Source organism: Physeter macrocephalus, chromosome 10 (genome assembly GCF_002837175.3).
Source record: "Physeter macrocephalus isolate SW-GA chromosome 10, ASM283717v5, whole genome shotgun sequence".
Lineage (NCBI taxonomy): Eukaryota > Metazoa > Chordata > Mammalia > Artiodactyla > Physeteridae > Physeter > Physeter macrocephalus.
In genome coordinates, this window is record NC_041223.1 from 42,955,975 (window position 1) to 42,972,507 (window position 16,533).

The following is a 16,533-nucleotide window of genomic DNA, read 5'->3' on the forward strand; positions in this document are numbered from 1 at the left end:
GTCTTGTTTTTTTTTTTTTTTTTTTTTTTTGGATATCTAGTCTACATTGTTCATTCCTGAGAGGACATAATGCTTTGCATCTTGTTCGAGGTCTATGTATTATAAAATACATAGAAAATACATATAAAATATACATATAAATATACATACATATAATATACATACATATAATATACATATAAAATACATACATGTGGCTCCAATTTTTGCTAGCTTGATAGAAAGAATTTTTTAATCAGTTTTCAAAGCAGATTAACCATAAATATCAAGATAACCAAGAATTAATTGCCTCCAAAGGTAAAACTGTTCTGTGCTGCTTCAGGCCATCAGGCCGTTTCCAAAATTATAGTATCTTCCTTTCTCGCCACTTCTAAAATATGTAGGGCACACACATTACCGTAGATAAGCTGGCAAATAGCTGTTGCATCCAGGATTGTCTACCTGAAGAAAGTTAAGAAAACAACTAAACAAAGGATTTCGCGTTAAAGTGAAAGTGGGTATTATGTTAGAGGTTTCACTCTTTGTAGACGTATGAGATGACAACAGTTCTAGCAAGCCAGCAATTTTTTAATGGAAATTTGTTTTGGAAAGAAGACCCTTCCTGGTCCTTTGGATCTTGTTCTCTTGATTCTTTCTGATAGTTTCCTAGAGGCTGTGCTCTGACACCTGCTCTACCACTTTCCACTTGCCTGACTCCTGCTCAGCCCAGCTCCTCAAACCTTCCACCCCCCATCCTGACCCCTACAGCCATTCCACTCTATTCACCCAGCACAGCCTGCACCCCTCTGCACTTAGGGAAAACAGACCTGGCTTGGGGTTCATGACATTAAGGGAGTAAGAGTGGAGAATAGAATGGGCCTTCTGCCAAGGCCTAGGCAGAAGCGTATGTTGTGAAAGGTATCAGAAGATCTGCATTTTCATGTATTTTAATTATTTCTGAGTGAACTGAACACAAGTCTAACTTTTGTGCCTTAGCTTACATGTATTTCATCCTACTTAGAGCAAAGAAGAAGTAATTTGTTCTTTCACATGAATTTAAACTCTTGAGAGTTAAATTTGATTTAAACTAACCCTCATAGCCTATGGATCAGAAAAATGGGCATAGAAAAGCTTAGGAATTTCATTTTTCTTTAATCAGATGTTTTTTACTTTATGAAAAGTTCCAAAAGCTATTATTTTCATTCTGTGCTCCAATCAGAGCCTAATGTTACATCTTTTAGTTTTCTTTTAATATTTCATTGTGTTCTTTTTATTCTATTCAATGATTACACTTTAGTGCAAAACTAATTATGCTTCCTGGGCTGATCAGTGTGTACATTTGAATTCTTGAAAGCAAAAGAACTACGTTGTTATTTTTCAACTCAGTCTAAAGAAAAGCGATTATGTAGATTCCCCTGTGATCGTATTTTCTGTTTGTGATCCTAAACTGTCATCATTTATTTCTTTATTTCACCTTTTTCAAGGCAGATTTAATTTTGGGTCCAGTATGACTTCATTTTCCAGTACCCTCATTCAGATCAGTGGACTGAGAAATTTGAGAGACACACAGATCATTCAGGCATAAAATTATGGAATTTTGTAGTTTATGTGTGACTTTCCATTTTGAACTTTGAGGCCCCAAGGTCATTTAGCTGGTTATAGTGATGTATATGACACAGTTTTTACTCTCCACATATTTACAGTGTAATAGGGGAAAGATTTGTATACAGATACCTACAGTAAAAGTCACTATGTAGTAAGTGACTTTATAAATGGTCTGGACAGTTCGTACTGTAGGAGCAGTGGTGCAGCAGCTCTACCAGCTCACCAAGCTGGTTGTGCACATACCTTCTCAGCTTCATATTCAGGGTCATCACGGCGGTGGCTTGCAGTCATCCATGGTGGGAGTGTTTACATGACAGATACAGCACATGCTACAGGTGAGGGCTTTGTTTTCCAGAGCTGTTAAACATTTACCAACATACTGCTGGGCAGGAGAATAGAGTAGAGAGAGTAGTATAGCCAGTGTGATTGGGAAAGAGTTCATTGAGGAGGTCAGCTTTAGTGTGACTCTTGAATAAGGTGAAGGATGAACACAAATATTTTTATTCATTTACCAGACATTTAATTGAATATACTCTTATTTCCCAGGCACTGTGAGGAATACAGAAAAATAAGAGGACAGTTGGGGAGAGAGATCATTGTGAAAAACTTTGACTTCTAGGCTTGGGATTCAAAGTTCGCTCAATAAGCTGTGAGAGTCTATCAAAGGTTTGTGGACAGAGGAATAACATGCTGAAATTTTTATGTCAGACAGCTTAATATGGCTGTGATGTTGAAGTCAGGATGAAATGGAGACATCTCGATATAAATCCCTAAGTTAAAGTGTCTGAAGCAGAACTCTTGAATGCGTGCCCTGCCACCCCTCTGCCATGCCAGCCTAAGGCAGCCCGCCCCTCCTAGACCCCTGCCATTCCTTACTGCTCAGCTTCCTCTCTCACACTGAACAGCCAGCCTGTCAGCACTTCCTGCTCTCTACCTTCAGAGTAAGTAATCCCGGATCTGCCCGTCTCTCACCACTTCCTGCACTACCAGCCCAGTCCAAGCCATTTGCAGTTCTCTTCTGCACCGCACCTGGAACCTACATTTGGTCTCCCTGCTTCTCCTCTTACCTACCTACAAATTGCTTTCCAACTGGCCAAAGTGGTGCTCTTAAAATATTAAGTTGGATGAAGTTATTCTTCTGCTTCAAATCCACCAGTGGCTTCCCATCGCGTTTAGAACACAATCCACACTCTTACTATGGCCTGCAGTAGCCTCGTGATTCGGACCTTGTGATTTGGCCTCTGGCTGCATTGCCAGGGTCATCTTCTGCCACTTTCTCCCTTCCTTTTTTACAGTCATACTGGACTACTTGGAGTTTCTGGACCACACACACCAAGCTTAATCCATCTCAGGGCCTCTGCATCTGCCAGTCCCTCCAAACGGAATCCTCCTCTCCCAGATCTACGTGGCTTGTTCCTCAATTTGTTCAATTCTCTGCTCAAATCTTAACTCCTCAAAAAGATCTTCCTTGACCACTTTAAATAGCACCCTCTGTCACTCTCTGTCTTCTTATTCTGCTTTGTGTTTCTTCAGAACATTTGTTACCACATAGCATCATATTGATTCTCTTCCCTATTAGAATGTAGTTCCCTGAGAGCTGGATCTTTATCTGTATTGTTCACTGCTGCATCCCCGGAAGCTTAAACGGTGCCTGGCATGTAGTAAGCCCTCAGTAGTTGTTGAATAAAGAAAAACTGAGGCACGGCATCCAAAGAGGAAGTTGTCGAATATATGAAGTACAAATAATTCTACCCAAATGGGACCTGAGTTAAGTTTATTTCACTGAGAATTACCAGAGAAATTGTAAAGGAACAAATCATGTAATTTGATGGAATACTTTGGTAAAGGAGAAGGAAGTGTTAAAACTGACCCAGGATTTGAAACCAGGATAATGAAAAGAAGATCATCATCTGAGACAGGGAGGTCATGACAGACTACTTCATTGAAGGGGGCTGAGGTGGTAAGTTTGGTTTTAGACGTACTGATTCTACAATCCCAGGATATTTTGGCATTTGTCACACTCAGTAGGAAAGAACAATGACGTGAATAAGAAACAGAGCATTAAAATCCATGCTCTTGATCAAGAGTGACTGAAAAGCCCGTTTCTTAAGGCTGTTGCAGCCCGCTTTCTGATTTCTAGACTAGTGCTGTCTAAAATGGTAGTGACGGGCCACCTATGACTGTTCAGCACTTGAAATGAACTTCATCCAAATTGAGATGTCAGTGTAAAATTTATACCGGGTTTCAAAATTTTAGTATAAAAAAAGAATATGGAATGTCTCACTAGTACTTTTTATATAATTTCATGTTGAGATGCTAGTGTTTGGGATATACTGGGTTACATATATGCCTAAAAATAATTTTACTTTATTTTTAATATGGCTACTAAAAAATTAAAATTACATATGTGGCTCTGAATTATAATTCTATTAGCACTGGTCTAGACTATTTAGAATGCAAAATCTTGAGTAAATTTGGCACTATAAGCTCAGGACTCATTCTGCTGGCTCTCTTAACTCTTTAAGAAGTTTTATGTTAGGAAGAAAGGAATTCTGTCTCTTTAGAAATCATATTTCTGTCTATTGAAAAAAGATTATATTTTCATCAGTTTTATGCCCATTTAAAATGAGTAACAGTTCTACCTTTTAAGGGAAGAATAGCTGCAAGCAGATTCTGAGGTAGAAGGAATAGAAAAGGACTTGGAATAATCATCTCTTCTCAGCTAATTCGAACCATGACCTTGACGGAAGCCCTAAGCAGTGCCAGGAGATCAGTGAAGCTGACCCTGAAGGTTCAGAATCCTCTCCCTAGAAATTAGGAGGGCAGGAACTATGTAAAAGAAACATCAGAGATCCAGCCTGAACCCTGGGAAAAGAGAGGAGTTGGGTAAGGAAGAGGGAAGTCAAAGGAAGAAGAAGTAGGAAAACGAAGGGAAATAACATGGAGAAAAGAGAAAAGCCAGCTAGAACAGAGAGTGGGAATAGCAGGCATGGCTCAATTTTGCTTTCTCAGAAAATGTGGAATGGAATTAAAGTCTACCAAAAACCAACCAACATCCATTATACTTCATTCTTCCTACTTCAGTTCCTGGATTCAAAGTTAATTTGCAATGTTTTCCGTAGTAGATATGGAGGTTTAAAATTTTTCTTCAGTCAAAAAAATGAATGACATTCTTATTTCAACTATGTTATATCCTCTTTTATCAGACCTATGTTATTTTTCTGCTTGTTTTTTTTTCCTTCTAAAATAAATAGTACTAAATTGCTTTCTGAATTAATTTGCAAATCTAAAAATATTTAATTTTCTTTTCCCTGCCAAAAACTCCCTTTTGCAAATTTAAGTCTATCCAGTTTTTATATTGACATCTTTAGGAGAAGAAAGTGAAGAGTTGAAACTATGATATCTATACCTAACTTTAAAAGAGATGTTAAAATACTGGGTAGTTTTAATGTGTACTGAGTGTGTGTGTGTGTGTGTGTGTGTGTGTGTGTATCTGTTCTGCAAAATACTATAGTAGGACTGTGATGAAATGCAGAACAGTTTGTGCCTTGAGGGGTACTAGGGCCCAGAACACACCTGAAAAATACTTAAGAACTTCTAGATGGCATTGTAGTAATAAATCAATTTAATCTATTTCTATTTCCTATGGCACGATACTAAAAAAATTAAAATATTTTGGATATGAAGGCGTTAAATGGATGTATGATTATAAAGTTATTTAAAGACGTAGTCTCTGAGAAGTGTTAAGATTACCTAACATATTAGCTTTTCTCTACCTTAATTTCATTTAAAAGCCAGTTATTACTAATTTAGTTAAAATGTTAAACAGTTGTTCATGACTTTTTCTTCTAGTTTTTGCTTCAGGGGAATTATTAAAGTTGTGATTCCTACTTCTAATCTTAGGTTTATTGGTGCTCTTCTCTAGATATTAGTATATTTGAAATTAATATTAGAAAAAGCTTTACATAATTTAAGAAATTACAGTATTGTATATTAAATATTTAATTTTGGAACATTTTATTAAGATCTAACATTTTACTTGAATTGCAACATAAGATTAGTGTAGATATTGCTTCAAGGAATTTAGAAATTTAACAAATGTCATTTCTTTTGTTAGTAATGAAAATTTTATTCTATCTATTGGCATTTGATGACATTTTGACATATGTCAGAAATTCAGTGCTTCTGATATGCCAGGCACTGTGTCAGACCAGTGATGGGGTTGTAATGATCTCTCCCTTCTCATTGCTTATAATCTAGAAAAGAAGGCAAATAGAAATAACAGTGTGACACATTAATTCATTACAACCATGGGACGCAAGTGTATGTACCAGGAGGACCTATCATAGTCTGGGAACTTGGGGAAGGCTTCTCTGAGTGGGGGATCCTTTACCTGAGACCTGGAAGAGAAGCAGTAGTCAGGCCAAGAGGAGAAGGAGAACAGCAATCTGGGGACAGGGGGAAGTATGTGCAGAGGCCCTCAGCCTGCCCCCAAATACCTTTGTTCTGGGGAATAGAGAGCTAGGAAGGTGGTAGAGGTAGGCAGGGTCGGATCTTGTTTGCCTTGTTGAGACTTGAAAGTGCAATGAGGAGCTACTGAAAGGTTTTAATCAGGAGCGTGACGCATTCAAATATTGAAATTTCAAAACCCTGACTGCAGTATGGAGGACAGAATAGAGTAGGGCAAGATAGGTGCCATTCAGTGTATGTCGCTTCCCTCTTGGCAGTCTATCTTTGTTCAGATTAATATTTTCTGAACAAATATTTAGTATACTCATTAGTTTATTTCTAAGTCTTAGATTCTGTTGGCTTTTGTCACAGGATTTATGCAAGATATACATATTTTTCTAAATAATTTCTTTCTTTTTCGTTATCTAGAAGTTTCTCATTACTGCTTATGGTACTGTGGGGAAGGGGAAAAGGTAGAGTAGTAAGAAGTAACTCAATAATAAAAGTCCATATCATTCATTTAGTCTTTTAGTAAACATTTATTGACCACTTACTCTTTGCCAGGTACCAAGTTTGGCACTTTGGATACAAAATATGAACAAGGCAGGGTCCTCTAAAAGCTTGTAATTCAGTGGATTTCAATAGTTATATACCAATATGTTTGCAAACTACAAACATGTAAAAAACCTTGTGCTATTTTCTAAATGAATAAACTGAGGTTTAGAACAATGAGATTACTCCTAAGAGCATAGTTTCTTATGTACAAAGCTGTAAATTTCTAATTAAGTGCAGCAATTTTTAGTTATTTTCAGTTTTCTTCCTCACTTAGCTGAAAGTCTTATTATATTCATCCTTCAAGACTAGAAACGCTGAAACACATTAGTAAGCCTTCTATGCTGAAGTACCCAAGTGCTCTCAATGAGCTGAAGAGGACCTCTTGAGGCCCTTTTCACTCATCTCAAAAACTAACAAGTAGCTTAAGATGCTTTAAAACAAATTGACTGTTATATAGGGCATCGATTTTTATTAGCATGGATCTTACTCATACAGAATATTGCCAAATATTTTTGCATACAGATTTTTAGTTCATCCGATATTCTTTCAAGCAAACATTTACTTGGGGGATCTCATACAGTTTTGTGGTTTAAACACCATCTGTATGTCAGTGACTTCCAAAGTTAAATCTCCAGCCTTGATGTCTTCACCTAAATTCAGTCACTTGGTTGTCTAATAGGCATCTCGGGCTTAGCACGTCTGACTCAAAAGTATTGATTCTCAATCCCCATCCCATCATCTTCGCTTCTTGGCACTGCTTCTTGCTCAAAGGATGAGGAGTCATCCTTGCTTTCTCTCTTTCCTTTATCTCTCATGTAATGTCAATCCTGTTTATTCCACCTCCAAAGCATATCCCAGCGCCACGTGCTTCTACCTCCCTTAGAAAACACTAGTCCAAGACACCATATAACAGCCTTCTATCTAGCCTCCCCAATTTCACTTTTTTCCACAAACTTGAAGTAATCTTTTATGATGTAAATTGGATCATGTCATTTTAAATGTCACGTTTTTCAAAAGATCTTTCCTTACCATCAACCCAGTATCACCTCTAGTCATTTCCTGTCACATCAACCTTTTTTGTCATAATATTTACCATGAACTTTTTCTTATTTTGTGTGTATGTTTGTTTTACTATCTTATTCAGTTCTCTATATCACTCTGTACTTCCTGGAATATAATAGTACTCTAATAAAAAATTTTAAAACAAAAGAATAAATCTTGCTTCGTTTATGTACTCATCAATTAAGGGTATTGTGACCCAGCACCACTGTTGTACCTTTTCTAATTGCTGTTGCCAGGTCTATGGTGTGAGTCACCCCATGGCACAGCTTAGCGACCATGCCTTTGGTTTAGATATTTCCATGGCCTGCCAACAGTATGTTGACAGAGTTAGTGACCATATGAGTTTAGATTCCAAATGTTCAAATATACTCTCAAATAAAATCTAAAATCTAGAATTCCTACAGAAGAACCTCTGATCTTTCATATTAGTCTAATTTATCAGTTAGTTCAGGAATCCTAAATAACATATATATTTTTATCTGATGATACCTTAAAGAGTGAAAAAATCTACTTCATAAGTAAATGCCATATGTTTTACATTAACTTCTAATGCCAGAACATCAGTTCAGAGAAATACAAAGAGGTAAAAAAAAAAACAAAAACAACAACTAAACATCCCTCAGATTTTCATAAGTTTTGTGAAGTCTGGAGAAGTTAAGTGTCTCATTAGTATATAAAGCATATTATGAGTATGAGAAAGCATAAAGAAAAAAATAAAATTAACAAACTAATTTATTTAAAAGTATGAGAGTTTAAACTAAGAAGTTACAGTATAATCAAATAGAAAGTTAATCATTTTTCTCAACTTATTTTTTCAACTCTGTGAACTATATCCTAAACTATATTTTGTATTAGTCTTAAGTTATTGGTAAAAAATTGTTTATCACATAAAAGCTAGCTTTAGTTTATGACACACCAAGGGATATTCACATTATGAGGAAAAAAAGAAAATTATGTTTTGTCTGAAAATTTGATTAGTGTCCGAAGTAAAAACCATTTTACAGAAACTTTTCTAGTTATATTAATAATATAAATTTAATACTATTTCGTATCCTTGGAAGGCAAAAAAGTGAGGCAATTGAAAATGAAATCACATTTTCCCCACATTTGGGGGAGGGAGAGTGTGTGTTTTTCCAATGGTTTGTCACTCAGAATTCCAATGAACTTCTAAAAAATGAACCTAGATCATACATAATTTTACCAAATATATCCTAGAAAATAGGGTTGAAAAGATATGAAGGCATCTCTTCTTCCTTTCCCCTGAGTATAAAACCAGATTATTATCAAATCTTTACATTTTCAATGATTATCCATATTTATTTCTGGCCCCCAAATTATGTAGTCAATCAAGTTAGTGTTTCAGTTCTTATCTGCTCATTTCTCGTAAGAGAAATCCTTCTAAAACCTACTCCAGTGCTGAGTGGAATGCTTTGAAGCATTATATTGTAGATTTCTGGGAGGCATTTAGAACAGTAATATTCCTTCTAGGTGCTTCAGTAACCGTTATCTTTTAAATTGACCTCTGGTTTACTTGTACTAGCCTTTGGTCTCTTGCATAGGTAAGTCTGCCAGCCCACGAGCATCAGATACTGTTCTAAGGGACTATAAATAATTTAGACTCTATGTTGTAAATTTCTTTTTGTCTGATTTCTTTCTCAGAACTGTTTTCAACTTATTTTTTTCTTGAGCATATTGTAATTAATGTTCTCTGTGTTAACTCTCCCTTTTTATTCTTCTTTCTTTCACTTAGTTGATTTCTGAATGTTTCCCTTTATTCCTGTGATCTTTTTCATAGAGGCACTCTCTGGGTGAAGCTTTGCATAAATCTATCAACAATGTAAGTGAGCGGCACTTACAATTTGTACACAAGGGCATGTTGCACTTTTGGTTTTGCATAAACATCATCACCGCTTTAAAGCTTTAACTTATGATTTTAAAAAATACACTTTTTGGCATTCAGTAAGATATGTTTTGTATATGGTTAACAGAAGCTTCTAACTTTCAGGCATGCATCTGTGTATGTGCATACATCTACCACATTGTATTGATAAGCATGTATTTTATTTTAAAGCCAAGCAAGATTTTACCTCTCACACGTAAACTTCATTATTTTAATGTTTACTTTGAAAGATATACTAATATTTTTGAAAAACTGTTAAGTTGTTGGCTCTCATAAAAATGGAAATAAATGTATTTCTTTTGTTAAACTAGTTTATTTTTTGAAAAAGTAGTATCAATTGACTTCTTAAGAGTATTAGATAGTTGTGCAGGTTCATAGATTCAGAACATATTTTACATTTCAATGTTAAAATTACTAAAAGATTTAAAGCAAAATGGAGTAAATCCCTTTCCTAAGAATTGGCAAAGCTATTCTCCTACTTATGTACACTAAAATGTGCAGAAATTAAGCTTCAAGTTATATTCCATTTAAACACTCATTAAAATTTTTTTTCTTTACACTTGAAGAGAGAAAATGAGATTTATTTTCACATCAAACCCATACCCAACTTGTTTTTTTAAAATAAGTTAACAGAGAGCTAAGCATCTTTGAATATTTTTCTTGATATCCTAGGGCAGAGGTCAGCCAGCTTCTTCTGCCAAGGGCCAGACGGTAAATATTTCTGGCTCTGTGGGTCATGCAGTTTCTGTGGCAGCTACGGGACTCTGCTATTGTGTGAAAGCAGCCACAGGCAATATGTGAATGAATCCGTTAATCTACAGAAACAGACTGAAATGTGCCAATTCCATACCTAGAGGAACCAGGTCTTGAGTCTAGAGATAGCCTGTGAAATTTTGAAACTTCAAAACTATGTTCTCATACCTTTCTAATTTCTTTCTACTATGCAAGAAAATTTTTATCTACTCTTTATATTCAACTTTACTGTCTATGTAAAAATTAGATATACATGAATACATTTAATGCCAGCTTCTTTAATATATTTTAAAGTAAGCAATAAAGATATTTATCTCAATGTTGGTGAAATAAGGCTACATTTAGAAATTTTTTTAAACAGTCACATAGAACATAGTAAGAATTTGGGCATGATTGCTATATTAATCCAGACTTTTTTTTGTGTGTGTGTGTGTGTGTACACGGGCCTCTCACTGTTGTGGCCTCTCCCGTTGCGGAGCACAGGCTCAGCGGCCATGGCTCACGGGCCCAGCCGCTCCGCGGCATGTGGGATCTTCCTGGACCGGAGCACGAACCTGTGTCCCCTGCATCGGCAGGCAGATTCTCAACCAATGCACCACCAGGGAAGCCCAATCCAGACTTTTTGACATATGTGCTAATTGGGATAGAAATAAGAACCCAAATAAGATATAAGTATTGTCAAAAATTAGTTGAATTGTAATTCAGAATACTTGCAACGACATAGTCACTTCTTTCTAAATAGTTATAAATGAAAAGGTGTTCATTAAAATAAAAACAACCTTACTGAAGTTGAATCTATTAGCAGTTGAAATGAGAATGTGTTGACTCATCTCCTACAAAATAAGGAAAAGGGGTTTGTAACACATTGAAATCCCCATTCATTAATTCTCTTTTGTAACATCGTAGTCATTGAGGATGAACTCATCACTCAGTCATCAACCAAACAAGATGTGACCGTGTCAGTGTCATTCAGCAGGGTGAGATCTACCCACCTGCTCCACACACTGTCTTCAGCCAGCCTTCCATGCAAGAAGTTTCCCACTATATGCTGTCTTGTTCTAAAAAAACAAGTGATTGTTGATTCCGCTGTTCTTTATAAAAGCTTTATCATTTTTTTCAACTAAGAATGAGGATGATTAGAAACATATTCCAGAAATATCTTAAGGACATTAATTAGGCATTACTGTGGTTCTTAATCAATAAACTCAGTTTATAGGTCTTAGAAAATACCAAAAAAATTATGAACAATTCAGAATTTTTCAGGATGGTCATAATTTCAGAAGCTTAAGTTTACTTTTCTTAGCTAGACTCTCCAAAAATAGCAAATTAGAGGTTAAAAAAGGAAAAAGCATAGAAAGAATTGAAATATTCAGACACCTTCAAACATTTTACATGAGCATTTATGTAAGTTGTTGACACAGTAGTAAATTATCCTTACTGTCCTCTACTAAGCCTATGGTAGCAGTTTTTAATGTTGCTTCATATATTTGAAAGTATTGCACTGAATATTAATATCATGTGGTTTAGACTTTCTAGTAATTTGTGTTGGCCTTTCTTGTCAAAATTAATAAGTGTTCTGGCTCAACACAACTCCATACCTATAACTTATTGAAAAATGAAATTATATTTATACATGCTATTTTTCAAATTGCTTTTTCTTACTAATTTTCTTGTTTTCACAAAAATGAATGAACCCTCTCACGCAAAACCTCTACCCTAAAAAGTAAATCATTTTTGAAAAATCATCATTTATAGAACAGCCTTCTTCAAAAACACACAGAAGCACAAGATAAACAGTTCACCAATATCCTGATAAATTGATCAAAACTACAGGAAGAAAAAGCCATAGGTAATACTACTTGAGAAAAATATTTTGTTTACCTCCTTGATCTCATAAAATGAACGGAGAGCACAGGACAAGTAAAAGGCCAGGGCTTCAAAGACTTCTCTAGACATTGCTTTAAGATTATCATTAAAGAACCAGCCAGAGTCTTTCGTTTTATGAATTCTGGGGCAGTGGTTCTCAACTGTGACTGTGCATTAAAGTCATCTATGAAACTTAAAAAAGAGAGATATGTACAGCCTTCTGATAGACTCATATGTGTGTGCATTTAGACCATTTGGTTTTTTTTGGGGGGGGGGGGTTGGTGCAGTGTTTATAATAGCAAAACCAGGTGAGATGATCTGAATTTCCATCAGTAAGAATTAAAGTAATTATAGTGTATTTATACTTTGGAATGATGTCTGTTAGGATACATTTGGCTATAAGCAGAATACCCAGGTGACAGTAGCTCAAGCTGTCAAGATAATTAAGTGCTCAGGTACTTTCTGTACTTCTGCTTTGCCGCTCAATGTGTTAACTTTTGGACCTCAAGTTTGTCATGTCATAGTTGCAACATTGCTGCTACAGCTCCAGCTGTCATGTTCTTGAACAACTGTGCTAATGCAAGAGACTCTCCTTAAGCATTTTTTACTTTTATCAGGAAATAAAGTCTTTCCCCTCCCCCCAAATTCCCCACATACTTCCTTTTAGCTTATTAACTAAAACAGGGTGATATGACCTTAGAGTTAGATTACATGACTTTCTTATCCCAGTCATAATTCACTCCTTGGTGCTGGGAGAGGGGCGTACCATCTTGAAGATAGGGATTTCCATTCAGTCCGTGAACAAACTCAAGAGTTCAGCTAACTGGGAAGAAAGGAAAAGGGGGAGATGGGCATTTGGGGACGCAAGAAACAGTGCCTGCCATTCGCATTATATGTAGTCATTGAAAAGAATGAGGCATGCCTACATGTCATGGATTGTGTACCCTAGAAATGTCACCGTGCAAGGAAGAACAAACCTCTAAAACCAAACTTGTTGGCCTCCCTAATGGAGAAATCATTGACCATCATTGAGCAAATCCATGAGTATACTCATCTTGAAGGGAGCTACATAGACTTGAGTGTTTGAAAAGCCACTCCATCACATAGCAACACCTGCAGGTCTGGACACCCTCCCTCATGGTTTCGCAAATGAAGTAGTGTTTCTTTGTGTAAGACATAGGGAATGTCTGTCCCAGTCAGCAGCCCCATGGGTCTCTGTTCCAGCTACTTTGGACATTAAGAACTGGTCTCTTGAGGTGTGCCCTGGGGACCCCAAGTAACTAAGTTATAGCTATAAAACATTAGTTCATTTTACGTTGCTTTGCTTATTTCTGTCTTTAAAGTGCCATGTAATCTTCATGCTGAATAAAGGCTGACAATATGATGCAATCTACTAATTTATTAACTTGTAAAAAGAACAAAATAAGTAAGTTTTGATGCTGCATTGCATGATAAAGGCTTCCTGCTTATAATTCATGTTACTGTCTTGAGCATGAATCCAAAGATTTTTTAGATAGCCTTAATATTATTTTGGTGTGCTTTCAAAATTAAGAATATAAAATACATTAACTATACTTGAACACTAAATTGCATGAATGTCTTTTTGCATATACTTTGTTTTCTTGAGTATAGATAATAAAGATTAACCATATATCCTAAAATGAAAAATATTACTTTGGAGTTCTTTCAAGGTAAAGTATATTATGATATAAAATATTTAAGTGTATTTTATTTAAGCTTGAGAGGTTTGAAATTTGCTTAGATTTTAAATGTATAACATATTACTGTGGTACTTCATTATATGTTATAATGCTTGATAAATTTCATCCTTAAATGGTTCAAGTGTGAGTCAAATTAACATGTGGGAGCTCTTTTTGACACAGTGAACTTTTGAAGTAGGTATTTCAGAAAATAAGCTACCCTGCTGTGAACTGATTGGCTTCTTATTAACCTGAATGCACACTTCATTGGAGGACAGAATCCAGGGCCACTGCTAGCCCATATAGTGCCTGTGTACAAAACAGAAAATCATGCAAGTTTTCTTTGAGTGGACACGGATGCGCACCAGGCCAGACGGCTTGGTGAGCAGTTCATTCACTGGGTAGATTAGTCCTCATGTGGCCAGTGGCCAGATAATAGCTTTGACAATATGAGTCATTATTCTACATGTAACAGTAGTCTTTTCCTAATGTTCTCATATGTGTTCTAACAAGTTGTCACCAGAGACAAGGTAGTGATGTGGGTCCCTGTGCTGGGTCTGAGACTAGGGTTGAGCTTGGGAAGAGAGTGGCTAGGTGCCTGCTCTATTTCAAGAACCATCTAGCTGGGAAGAAAATGGCTCTGTCACTTTACACATCAGGGTTCACAAACATTTTTATTGCCTTTTACCCTTTTATGATTTGTTTTTTTCTTTCTGGGTTGTGTTTAATATTCATTTCATCCTAATTTTCTTTGCATAAAATGGTAAGAAATCACCTAGTATAATTTGTTTTGGTCCTCCTTCTCCACAAATAAGGCTTAGCTGTTGCTGTGACTTTCTCCTCCAGTTTTCACACTTGCAGGGTTTATCTGAGCTGTAAATCATGAGTGCCACTGCCATTTAGAGGTGTAGGGAGTTGCATTGCCTGGGGTCAGAGTGTTGCAGTTCACCATGACTCCAAACATATGAAATAACCTCTGAAATCTTAGGCTTATGTAGAGATTAATAAGTAGAATTCATATAACTTTCAATAGGTAAACTTACTTCTTTGGAAATACGTTAAAACAGATTGAACATACGTCAGTTGTATCATTTCTCACCGGTGCTTGACCCTTTCCACAAAGGCACGTGCTAACCTTTACAACTAATCCTGATGTATAACTTGGCTCAAAACCCTTCCAGACAGCTAGCTGTTATCCACCCGAAGCTCACTACAGTCTGTGACTGTTTCCAGCCGCTGACCTCTGACCTCTTCTGTCTTCCTGTTCCTTCTTTCTTTTCTTATTTTGCATCTCTGGTGATTCTCCACCCTTTCTCTTTCTTTCCCAGGTACCCTTCCTTGATGAGACATGTGAGGCAGACTATATCTGCCTTCCATCAACTGAAAGAAAGTCTTTTCTCATTTACAAAAACTCACTTTAAAGTTCTCTCTTTCCATTAGCTTTCTTCGCCACAGAAACGGTTTTACTTGTGTATAAACACAGCATCTTAAGTTATTTAATGGAACACATCTGACAACTTTTTATCTGGTTACCTTAAGTTCCCCTTAGCCTCAGACATCTAGAATATGATTGAGTTATCTAGTTTCAAGTTTATAGTTTCCTGTATATGAGAAGAGAAATAAAAATTTGGTTTCAACAAATGTGTAAATGAACACACACACACACACATATACAGATGCATGTATTTTGTGGTTTTAGTCTTTAAAATGGACTTAAATTTAAGTATTTTGAAACACATAGAAGCAATGTGGACATATTAAGGGTGATTTGTCTGTTTTCAAAAGGAGGGACAAATCAGTTTTCCACAGTGAATGAAAAGCACCTGTCATTATTAGAAGGCTGTAACTGGAGGATTGTGAGGGGTTTGTGATTTTTAAAAAGATTGAAAGTTTGAAATCCTTTGAATTAAATCAAAATTCAAAAATAAAAACTTTTTTTTACATAAGAATTCTAAATTATAAACTAATAAATCTTTTAAAGAGTAGTTTTTTAATCCTCAAATAATTTTAGCTAGTTTTCATTGAGCACTTACCACGTTGCAGGGGCCTTTCTGAGTGAACTCTGTGTAGTAACACTCTCCCCTCTGACACAGCCTGGTGAGGTGCTGACAGTGACAAGTGGCAGAGCTACAATTTTAACTCAGAGCCCACAGTCTTAACTCAACTTTGCTGCCTCTAAAATAAGCAGTTTAACTTCTCATACTAGATGGTGTGATTCTGTAAAGTTACCATAACCTAGTAAATACGTTAGCTATCTGTTTTTATTTCACATCATGAATTTTTGTTGCAGTGCAGCATAGGTATTTGGTTTTTGTTTTTTTTTTTTTGCGGTACGCGGGCCTCTCACTGTTGAGGCCTCTCCCGTTGCGGAGCACAGGCTCCGGACGCGCAGGCTCAGCGGCCATGGCTCACGGGCCCAGCCGCTCCGCGGCATGCGGGATCTTCCCGGACCGGGGCACAAACCTGTGTCCCCTGCATCGGCAGGCGGACTCTCAACCACTGCGCCACTAGGGAAGCCCTGTTGTATTTTTAAATATGGGCTGCAGTGTTCTTTAGAGAGTCTATAAGCGTAATACCACTAAAACAGTCTTTTTTTTTTTTTTTTTCCGGTACGCGGGCCTCTCACTGCCGCGGCCTCTCCCGTTGCGGAGCACAGGCTCCGGA

General features: G+C 36.6%; 1 protein-coding gene and 1 long non-coding RNA gene across 3 annotated transcripts in view; one reads left to right on the forward strand and one right to left on the reverse strand.

Moving 5' to 3' along the window:
- The window catches only part of FAM184A (family with sequence similarity 184 member A), a 128,099-nt gene that overhangs the window by 89,895 nt on the left and 21,671 nt on the right, over positions 1-16,533 (forward strand). The gene's annotated exons all lie outside the window — the stretch shown is intronic.
- The window catches only part of LOC114486960 (uncharacterized), a 110,550-nt gene that overhangs the window by 10,744 nt on the left and 83,273 nt on the right, over positions 1-16,533 (reverse strand). The gene's annotated exons all lie outside the window — the stretch shown is intronic.